Source organism: Opisthocomus hoazin, chromosome 1, assembly GCF_030867145.1.
Source record: "Opisthocomus hoazin isolate bOpiHoa1 chromosome 1, bOpiHoa1.hap1, whole genome shotgun sequence".
NCBI lineage: Eukaryota > Metazoa > Chordata > Aves > Opisthocomiformes > Opisthocomidae > Opisthocomus > Opisthocomus hoazin.
In genome coordinates, this window is record NC_134414.1 from 55,047,510 (window position 1) to 55,057,796 (window position 10,287).

At 37.4% G+C, this 10,287-nt stretch overlaps 1 long non-coding RNA gene across 1 annotated transcript in view; it reads left to right on the top strand.

The window, feature by feature from the left end:
- Positions 1-9,725, top strand: part of LOC142362994 (uncharacterized) — a 68,670-nt gene extending 58,945 nt beyond the window's left edge. The window contains exon 4 of the long non-coding RNA XR_012765428.1: positions 8,269-9,725. This is a non-coding gene — a long non-coding RNA (uncharacterized LOC142362994). The remainder of the gene's footprint in view (positions 1-8,268) is intronic.
- The last annotated feature ends 562 nt before the right edge of the window (positions 9,726-10,287 follow it).

Here is a 10,287-nt window from a genome sequence, read left to right on the forward strand (position 1 = left end):
GATGACATCTGTTGCTCTTCTCATGTCTGCTGATGCAGTCACTCCATCATAGCAGACCAACAGAAATATCAGGCATGATTTGCCCTTTTGAAGCCACATTGGCTGTCTCTAATCGTATACCTATCATAACTTCCAGGATCAGATTTGTTACCAAAGAGAGGACTGAAATTAATAGGGGAAAAGAAAAAACATGCTGGAAGAATAGTACCCTCATTGACTAAATGCTTGAATAAAAGAATTTAGCAGATTTCTTTGCCCCAGGGAATGGAAAGCTGCTGCACAACAATTACCTTTTTGGAACAAAATATTAAAGGGAAAAAGAACTTAAAATTGTCAGACAAAAGGAATCTTTGATGATAGACCATCATTTCAAATTAAATATGGCATGCTGGTCAGATGGTTTAAAGGAAATAATCTCTGGGGAAAAAAGGGTAATTAAGGCCCATCCAAGCGATGTGGACTCCAATCTGAAAACTGTTTTCTCATTCTGTAAATTCTGCTTTCTCAGATCCTAAGTTTTAACAGTAAGGTCTTCCAAGGTAGGAATTACAGCAATATGTGAAATAGAAGTTTGGGGGTTTACAAGTCTTTTGCTGGAAAGTGTCTGGCGTTTTTGTTCTCCTTTTAGTTTAGCTGGAACATGATCTAATCTCTCAGTGGGAGAGATCACTTAACAGACAAGCAGCAGAACCATCACAGTCCTTCCAATTTCTTCTCTGACAACTGCATTTCAGAAGGCAAATAGCATGTCTGTGTACTTCTTGAAAGAACCCTTCTATCCACTTATCTTCATCATAATGGTCTGGATGTGGTTGTACTGCCACCTTGCCTGAAATGGTCTGTGAGTATTTATTCGGAAAGTCTCTGCTTGCTCTTTCCTGTTTTCTGGCTCTGCAGCTAACTCAGATGAAACAAGTATGCTTCTATTTATACCTCAGCCTAGCCACAGATCTCAGGAAATTCAATACACTATAAAATCATATTTGAAGAGGTATAAAGGAAACAGTGCCTTCTAACTTCATTGTACGAGTCATCATGCAAGGTTTTTATTGTTCCTGCGTCCTCACTGATTATTCTACTCCTTTTGCTTCCAGGCAGAAGTCATCAGTAGTGAAAAATAGAAGTGGGTGATGTGGACAGAAATTCGAAGTATTCCAGTTCTATTTTTCAGAAAAGTAGATTTCATATACTTTTTTTTGTGTGTGTTGGTACAGACTCATGCATACACTTGGTAGAAACAGACCAGCACTTACATGTGAAGCCAAGGACTCACTGTTATCCCAGTTAAAAACCCAACAATTTAACTGAAAGAGTTATCACCAGCCATTACACCAATGCCTATACACACAGTCAGAATTCATTCAGAAAACTCATCAACACCACATTTAAAACTGTTGCACAAGAGAACCAACATTAACACCAACCCTTCTTCTCCCATGTCATGAGTCCCTGTCTGGCTCTGGCCTCCTTCAGGGAGGTGGCAGATGCCCACCCTTTCCATGACACAAAGGGCTGTTGTCCCTCCCACCCCTGGGGTCTGTCAGGTCATTGCACCTGAGCGAAGAGCAGCTCCCGCTGGGCAGGTGACAGTCATGTGAGGGTTGGGGGAATCGGCTCCAACCGGTTCCAACCATCTCCAACAGTCCAAGGCTGCCCCAGTCCCCTGAGAGAGACCTGCCTGCCCCTGCCAGGGCTGTTCAGGTGCTGCGGACCACCGTGGGCAGTATAAAATAAACTTGTTAAGTATATGCATATGCATATTCAGATGTTTCAAGGTAGAAGAAGAAAGAGTACAGACAAATTTAATGCCACAGTGACTTAATTAGGAGCTATACAAGGAGCGAGCAGGTGAGGCTGGGATCAGCACTAGGACTTGTCAGTTTAAGGTTTTTAAGCACCTCTAGCAGAAAGATAGTAATACTGTTATTTTGGAGAGCATTACATACAGTGCTTTGTAATCCCACTTTAGACTTACCCAAAAGCTTGTCAAGTTTTCTATTAATAAATTTCAGATGTAACACATTCCTCATGTACAGTGTCTAAGCATGCTATTGAGGCCACCACAGTGGATTATATCTCTATAGTTAAAGCGTATTGTTTATTTCAGCACGTGGAACAGCACAAAACCTCGTGGCTTGCTTTTCTGGAGCAAATATAGAGAAAGCATTTGGAGCCACAAGTAGGATAGTTTCCTAGTTTTTGAAATGCTCATCCTGGATTCCTCAAAATAGGGGGAATGCAGCCTGTCAGTTTCTGAGTAATCTGGAGTTACTTTCCACTGGTTCTGCCTTTAAGAAATCACAGGCCTGTAGGGTTACATGCTGAAACAGATTTTTCAGAAAAGAACAGTAATTGTAGAAAATGACATGGTCAGTCTACATTCATCAGCATAATATTTCACAATGAAATAATTACTTTTATGTGGAGATTATAAGTAATGTTATTGATTTAATTATATCAGAACATTCTTGTGAACAGTATTTTAGAAAATAAAGTAAATCACTTTTCCAAAAAGCCATATTATAATGACATCAGAAAATGAGCTTTGAATGTAACATCTGAGGCTACAGAGCTGCAATTTGCATTAATACTAATAGCTCTAGTGCAGGTAGAAAGCCACCAACAGAACATTAAATATTCAAAAAGTGCTACTGCAGAGAAGACTTTGGTTCAGTGTTTGTTATATGCTTTGTGTGTGCATATTAAACTATTCACTGTATTTTCTTATTTGCTTTTTATTTTTGTTTCATTATTCATGTTTCTTTGTCTGGAAAAAGAAATATTACAAAAAAAAGACTTCTATGACAGCTCTTGAAATTTATAGACCATTTCAGTGTATAAATTTTTATACTTGTGTTCTCTATGAAAGACTAAAATGTTTTGATTTAAGATAAATAAAAGATAATCAAACCATTTTTTATTATTTGAGCATTTTTTAATTTCTAAGTATCTTTTTGAACATTTTTACTCAAGGAAGATAGTAGACTAAATAGTGGCCCCCTGTAGCTGGTATCCAGAATCTGAAAACTTTCTCTTTACATACCTTTTTAGGTGCTTACAGTGGTATTTGGAGGACATTCTTCCTAAAACACAACTACAGAAAAAGGTAGTCAGGACAGAGCTTTACCAATATAGTGTTAATAAAGATTTACTAAATAAGTCCGTTGAACGAAAAATAGAACACTGTGGTTCAGTTTGTTCCTCATCTTGCAAAACAAAATATCTCAGTAAGTAGCCACACTACAGTTAGTTCTGGGGAAAAAGGGACCTCACTGGAAGTCTTACATGCTTTCTACTGAAACTGAATTACTATACAACAAAATCCAGATACTCATAAGGAGTAGATAAAAGGTATAATCTAGTGATTATTGTACACCACTGCAGTGGTAGAGGGAAGACTGACTTCTTCATCAGATATCCTAGGAATATTTTTGGATTTTTTTTCTGTTTATTTTTTATTTTTATTATTTCCGATTATCGCTGATGTAAAATGTCTTAATAGTCTGAACAAAGTGATACTGACATCAGAAAACAGGTTTTTTTTCTTGTTATAGCATAGTGAACCTAGTGCCTACACAGATCTTGTAAGTACAGCCCACAATGGTCCCTCAAACATGACGCACAAGTCAGTGTATTTAGCTCAAGAATCCTCCCAATACCTGAAAGCTGTGAAGGCTAATGCACTGCTGTTTCCATACTGACACAGAATATCTCAGTGAGACAGAGAACAGAATTTTCAGAAAAAAATATTTTTAAAACTAATGGATTGATGGTTCACCTACCACTGGAACAGCTATGTAATTATTAACCAAATTAAAACCCAGATATCTCCCACTGTAGGACCTTTAAAGAAATTTTAGAAACAATATTGTCTTATGTTTAGAAAAATAAAAAGACAAAAATGAAGCAAACAAATAACCAGAGCAGAATATCTTTCCTCTCTCCCTGCCACCAAGTACTTCAACAGTGTAAATGCAGACAGGCAAATGACTTTAAAAGATTAAATGACATGTGGGTAAATTATATGTGTACTGCCATCATTTAACCAGAATTTTATTACTACTAGTTTTATATTCAGAGAAATACGATATGTCATAAGAAATTAAATGGTACCTAAATGAATTCCATAATTGGTCTAGAAATTCAACATGCAGTTAAATAATATAAAGTACCTGAAGTCTAATCCAATGTGTAACGTAATCTAAGAAACCAAACAGTAAATATTAATGAATATCCATGTATGTAAAAAGATCTCAGCTGTATGGTTCATCAAAAAAAGGGAAAAAAAACAGCTGGCCATAAACCACTATTTCTGCTGCATAAAATAAAATCTAGGGTTTCAAAAGATGAAAAAAAAAAGATTACAAAATGGAAAATAAGGGCTTCTAAGTTTTTTCTAGTAAAAATTCAGTAGAAAATTAGAAACACAGTTGAATTAACAGCATGACACATATTCGGGGTAGGAGTATCCCTAGACTGCTCCTCAACCTTTACCTTTGTCGAAACAGTTAGCAGGCTGAACAAGCCCAGCTCCCTCAGCCTCTCCTTGTAGGAGAGATGTTCCAGTCCCCTCATCATCTTCGTAGCCCTCCACTGGACTCTCTCCAGTAGCTCTTCATCTTTCTTGAACTGGGGAGCCCAGATCTGGACACAGTACTCCAGATGGGGCCTCACTAGGGCAGAGTAGAGGGGGAGGAGAACCTTCCTTGACCTACTGGCCACACTCTTCTTAATGTACCCCAGGATCCCATTGGCCTTCTTGGCAGCCAGGGCACACTGCTGGCTCATGGTTAACCTGTCATCCACCAGGACACCCAGGTCTGTCTCCAAGTTGCTGCTCTGCAGCAGGTCAGCCCCAAGCCTGTACTAGTGCATGGGGTTGTTCCTCCCCTGGTTCATTGCTGTTCACTAGGTCCTACTGATGGGTTTATGAACATTCAGCTGTACTGTTATCAATGTTGATAGCTCACACTAGCTTTTATTAGTTCAAGAATTCTTTTAGAAGTTAAACACCACCAGAAAAAACACAGATAGTTAAATAAGAGGCAACTGATAGAAAATAACTTCGAAATAAATGTTTACCCACAAATGTCAAAGCATTTACACATCTATCACAGCGTTTTAGAAGTGATAAAGTAACCTCTTTTGAAGCTTAAATACAGACAGCTACATTCAAGAACAGCTCTGTGAGAGGAGTAATGAGAAAAAGGCATCTGAGGATAATAAAGAACTGTAGATGAAGCTAAGACTGTCAAGTTCAAATGCTGATAAATTCATATTTAGACATCGGATATGAAGACCTACATCTTTCTACTGTTTATCAACCAGAAGCTTCCATGCAGATACTGAAAACAAAAGGCCACACTTTCAAAATAACCATACAAAGCAGCTTTTCTTGAAATCTCGTAGGAATTTGTAGGATAGAGGCTTTTGAATATTTTTTAAATTAGGTGCTCTTCTGTTTTGACTTTCACCAGACACTAGAGTTGTCCAAATGTCCATTATATTTTAGACATAATCATGTCTATGATGGTGATTTAGGAGATATGTCTCACTTTTTTAGTGTCCAGAGAACTGTCTGGATCAATGGCAATACAAAGCCCTGCTTTCTTTCTGCACAATGGATACACATAAACAGACAACAACAGGCTCCGTCAGAGAGATAGTGGATATGTGCAATGTAGTTTCATATCTGAGAACTGTGCAACGTAGTTTCATATCTGAGAACTGTGAGTAACCTAGTGTGTCAGTGAAGCATGATACATTGTACTGTAGTGATTCTGACTAGGACTGAAATCACAGGTAGTCTTGAGAGTGTGGCACTGGGGTAAGACTTATTACGATTTTCCCTAACTAATAATTTCAGATACACTGTTACACTCATACACGTATTCTGCATTTAATTGTGAAGTTAGCTCTGTCAATATTACTAAGAACTCCTTGTAAGAGGCCATAGCATTTTAAAATTATTTCAATATCTGAAGATTAATTATATTATCTTGAAATATATATATATTTTACTAGAAAAAAGTATTTCAAATCTCTGTAATGTGAATCTGAACGTAATTTGAGTGTAAAAATTTCATACTTACCTTATCAATCAGATTCAAATACTTGTTGGGAAGGAAACAGAGAAAAACAACTTCTTTGTGATTATAGTTGTTTAGCAACACTTGCAGCCAGATGCCCACCCAGCCTTTCACTCACGCCCCCTCCTCAACAGGACAGGGGGAGAAAATAGGAAGAAAAACCTCATGGGTCAAGATAAAGATAGAGAGACTGCTTACTATTTACTGTCATGGACAAAATGATCTCAACTTAGGGAAAAATAATTTAATTTATTGACAAGTAAAATAGATTTATGAAAAGAGAAACAAAGACAAAAAATTAAAACACTTCTCCCCTGTCCCTGCTACCCCAGACTCAACTTCACTCCTTCTTTTCTGATCCCTTTACAGAAACACCCAGAGACGTGAAGGTGGGATGGGCAATTCAGTGTTATGGGTCCCTATTAACTCTTCTCTGTCTTGCCTTTCTGCTCGCACTTGTCTCCTGCTCCAGCATGGGTCCTCTCACAGGTTGAGGTCCTTCAGGAAAAATCTGCTTTACAGTGGGTTATGCACAGGTGCTATTTCTGTCAGAAACAATCTACTCCACCATGGGTTCTCAGCAGGGCTCAATCCCTTCAAGAAGTATCCCACAGCTCTGGCATGGGCTCCTCCACAGGCTGCAGTGTGGACGTTTATTCTGTTGTGGTCTCTTCCACTGCTCCGGCTGCTGGAGCACCTCATCCCCCCACTTCTTCTCACACCTTGGTGCTTGCACTACTATTTCTTGCTCTTTTTTTCCTCCTTGTCTGTCTGTGTGTATTTTACCTTTTCTTAAATCTGTTTTCACGGAAGCACCACCAATCTTGCTGATGAGAGAAAGATCCATTGTAGAGCAGACTGGAACTGTCTGTCCCTGGCACAGGACAACTCCAAACTCTTCTTGCAGAGGCCACTCCTGCAGCACCCCTGCTACCAAAACCTTGCCACACACACTTCATAGAGTGATAAAGCAGAGTGCAGAGAATTTTTTTTAATGTCTAAGGATCACTTATGCTCTTGTTTCTGAATTTTTACAGAAATTCTAAGTGTGTCGATGTCATTCTGATATGAAAAAGAACAGCTTTAAACAAGTTTCACTAAGAACACATGTATACACACACGCACATGTTGTCTGAACAGTCCTAATTTATTGAAAGATTGACCATGCCCATTCTTGCCATGTAAAGGGCTACTCAAAGAGCAAGACAACACTTCTTTTTGCCTCCAAGAAAGCATTCTTCACTTATTCTGCATATGCTCCAGAGGTCTACACTATATGACTTTCATCTTCTGGACTGGAATTGAGAAATAAACACACGCAAATGATAGTATTTCTGACCTTTCTTGTCTGCCAGTCTTAGAATGTCGTCAAGGTCTCTACAAAGGAAGTACCCATTTCACTTCTTTGACTGCAAAAGTGTTATGACTCGCTCAGCCTGGAGAAGGCTGCTAGGAGACTTTATAACAGCCTTTCAGTACCTGAAGGGGGCCTATAGGAAAGATGGGGAATATCAATTTAGCAGGACTTGTTGCAATAGGACAAGAAGCAGTGGCTTTAAACTGAGGGGTGGTAGATTTAGACTAGATATAAGGAAGAAATTTTTTACCATAAGGGTGGTGAAAGAGTGGAACAGATTGCCGAAAGAAGTAGTGGAGTCCCTATCCCTGGAAACATTCAAGGTCAGGTTAGATGACTCTCTGAGCAACTTGATATAGTTGAAGATGTCCCTGCTCCCTGCAAGAGGGTTGGTGTAGATGATCTCTAAAGGTCCCTTCCAACCCAAAGAATTCTATGAATCTATGATTCTATGTTCACCTTTGTCTTGCATTTCCCCCATCTACTCTTGAGCTTGTTTAAAGCATAGAAAAAGAATATTACAGATTTATAATAGCAGGGTGTTTTAGTTTTATTGTGGTTTGGTATATATAAATAATTGTACATGAATATATAATAAATAAATATATTTTTTAAAATCAAAAGAGAGAGGAAAATGGAAAGAAGAGAAAGAAAAAGTAAATGAAGGTAAAAATAGAAAAAAGTAAGCCAAGAGTTTAGTCCCTTGTTCTCTATAGCTTTCTTTTGTATAATAAAGCAATGAACCATTAGGAGGTATAAGGCATATAAACACATCTGCTGTCTGTTTTCACACATTCAGTTCTTTCCCTTTTCCTGCAACAGGTCTCCCAGTCTTGTTTTTATCCAGACCCGAATCCGAAACATTTCACCAGAAGACAGGAGAAAATGGCAGTCACGCACAAAAATTTAACAGATTCAGGCTCTAAGAGATCAACATAATTTCAAAGACAAGACAAGACTGCTCGAGGAGCTTGCAGTGCTATTAATCCCCTTCTTTCCTTAAAGGAATCTTACACCTTACACCTGTGGTAATACTGATTTTAATAGCACGAAATGAAGAGAGTGAATAGTTATGGAGAGCCAAACAAATCAGTAATGCTCAGTGAACTGTTTTTTTAATGCTTGGATACCTTTCAGCTCTGGAAGAATGAATCATATCCCTACTGGACCTGAGAAAGAAACACACTGTGAAATTTTCCAAGAAAAATGTAAAGAGTTCTTAAAGTTATCGTGGTCAAACACTGGAACAGGTTGCCCAGAGAAGTTGTGGGATGTCCGTCTGTGGAAATAGTCAAAACCTGACTGCACACATCCCAGAGTAATCTGCTTTAACCAAGCCAGCTCTGCACAAGAGATGGAACTAGATGACCTCTGGAGGTCACTTCTAGACTGTGTGATTCTGTGATCCATTTCTAAACCTGTCAACATCCCCTTATGACAGGAGAAAGATCACCTGAAGTTATCCAAGTGTTCCCTACACAACTCTGGTGTTAGGTCTTGCTGTATTATACATTTTCAAAACTTACATCTCAGTCCTGATTTTGGCATATTTTGACTGGTTTTTGTTGCTGTTTTTCTTTGTTCTGTTTAGTTGTTGTTGTTGTCATGTCAAAGATGCTTAATGTGATTCATATGTCAAGCTACTGAAAAATGAAGGTATCTTGCCTAAAACATATACTTTGAAAGATATACCCCTGTAGAGTTCAGCTATTAAAAGTAGGCCACCTGAACCATTTACATCTCTGAAACATCTGGGGATCTATGTGTTTGATGCTTACAAGTTTTTCTTAGCATCATGTGAACATGTGACTTGTATTGATTTGAATAAATTTCTTTTAGTTGTCAGATCACACAAACAAGGAGTTGTAATTTTCTGAGCTGTTTATAACAATCTATTTACCACTTGTGTTAAAATAGACAGTACTTTCTTCTTAAAACCATAACAGATAGCTAGAATGAAATTGTACTCTATTTTCAGATTATGACATGGCTTGGATTTGGGCTGCACAACTTAGCTTTACTGAAAAAGTAAAATCCGTTTTAATTGTCAGGTTTTATTAGTAACCAAGCTAATTGCAGTTTCTCTCCCTGCAGATAAGGGTTCAGGAATTATTTTCAAAGGCATCAATGGCAGCTGGGTGCCTTTCTTCCAGTAAACGTTAATGGGAAATAGGCCATGAAGTGGTACAAATTCACAGTGGATAAAAAGCAGAAATAGTTCTATGTGTTAAAATATATGACACTGGTCATACTTTGTAAATTGTTATCCTGAGATATAAGTGTATAAAAATAAAATGTGTATGTAATGTGAATTTTAAAATTTGAATTTAAAAAATAAAGTATTTAATTAACAATTTCAAATGCTCTTTTTCTCCATTTTTATTTGAATTCCAGTTTAAACTCACAGCAAGCCTTGCACAAATAAATATAATAATAATAATAATAACATCAATACTAACAACAACAGCAATAAGAAGAATTATAAAATAAGGAAAAGTTTTTAAAAAAGGCAAATATAATTAATATGTTTTTATGAAGTTCTCTAGTTCTCAACAGGTATGTGGAGTACCTACTAATCTAGCAAAAAAGAAACAGTCAATTTACTGTAAAAGCTTTGTTTAGTTGAATGCCTTAATGTTTACTAATTAATGAAACTCAAGTTTTGTGTAGAAAAAAACGCAGAACTGCAACTGATTGTTTAAATCAGGATCAAAACTGATGATTTATATGCATCTACTCTCCACTTGTATCTTTAAAAACCTCTTTCTCAAAGATGTATTTAAATAAACCAGGAAGTGTTTATAGCTCCAAAAGTTCCTTGGTATTCCATGTCAGGTATTT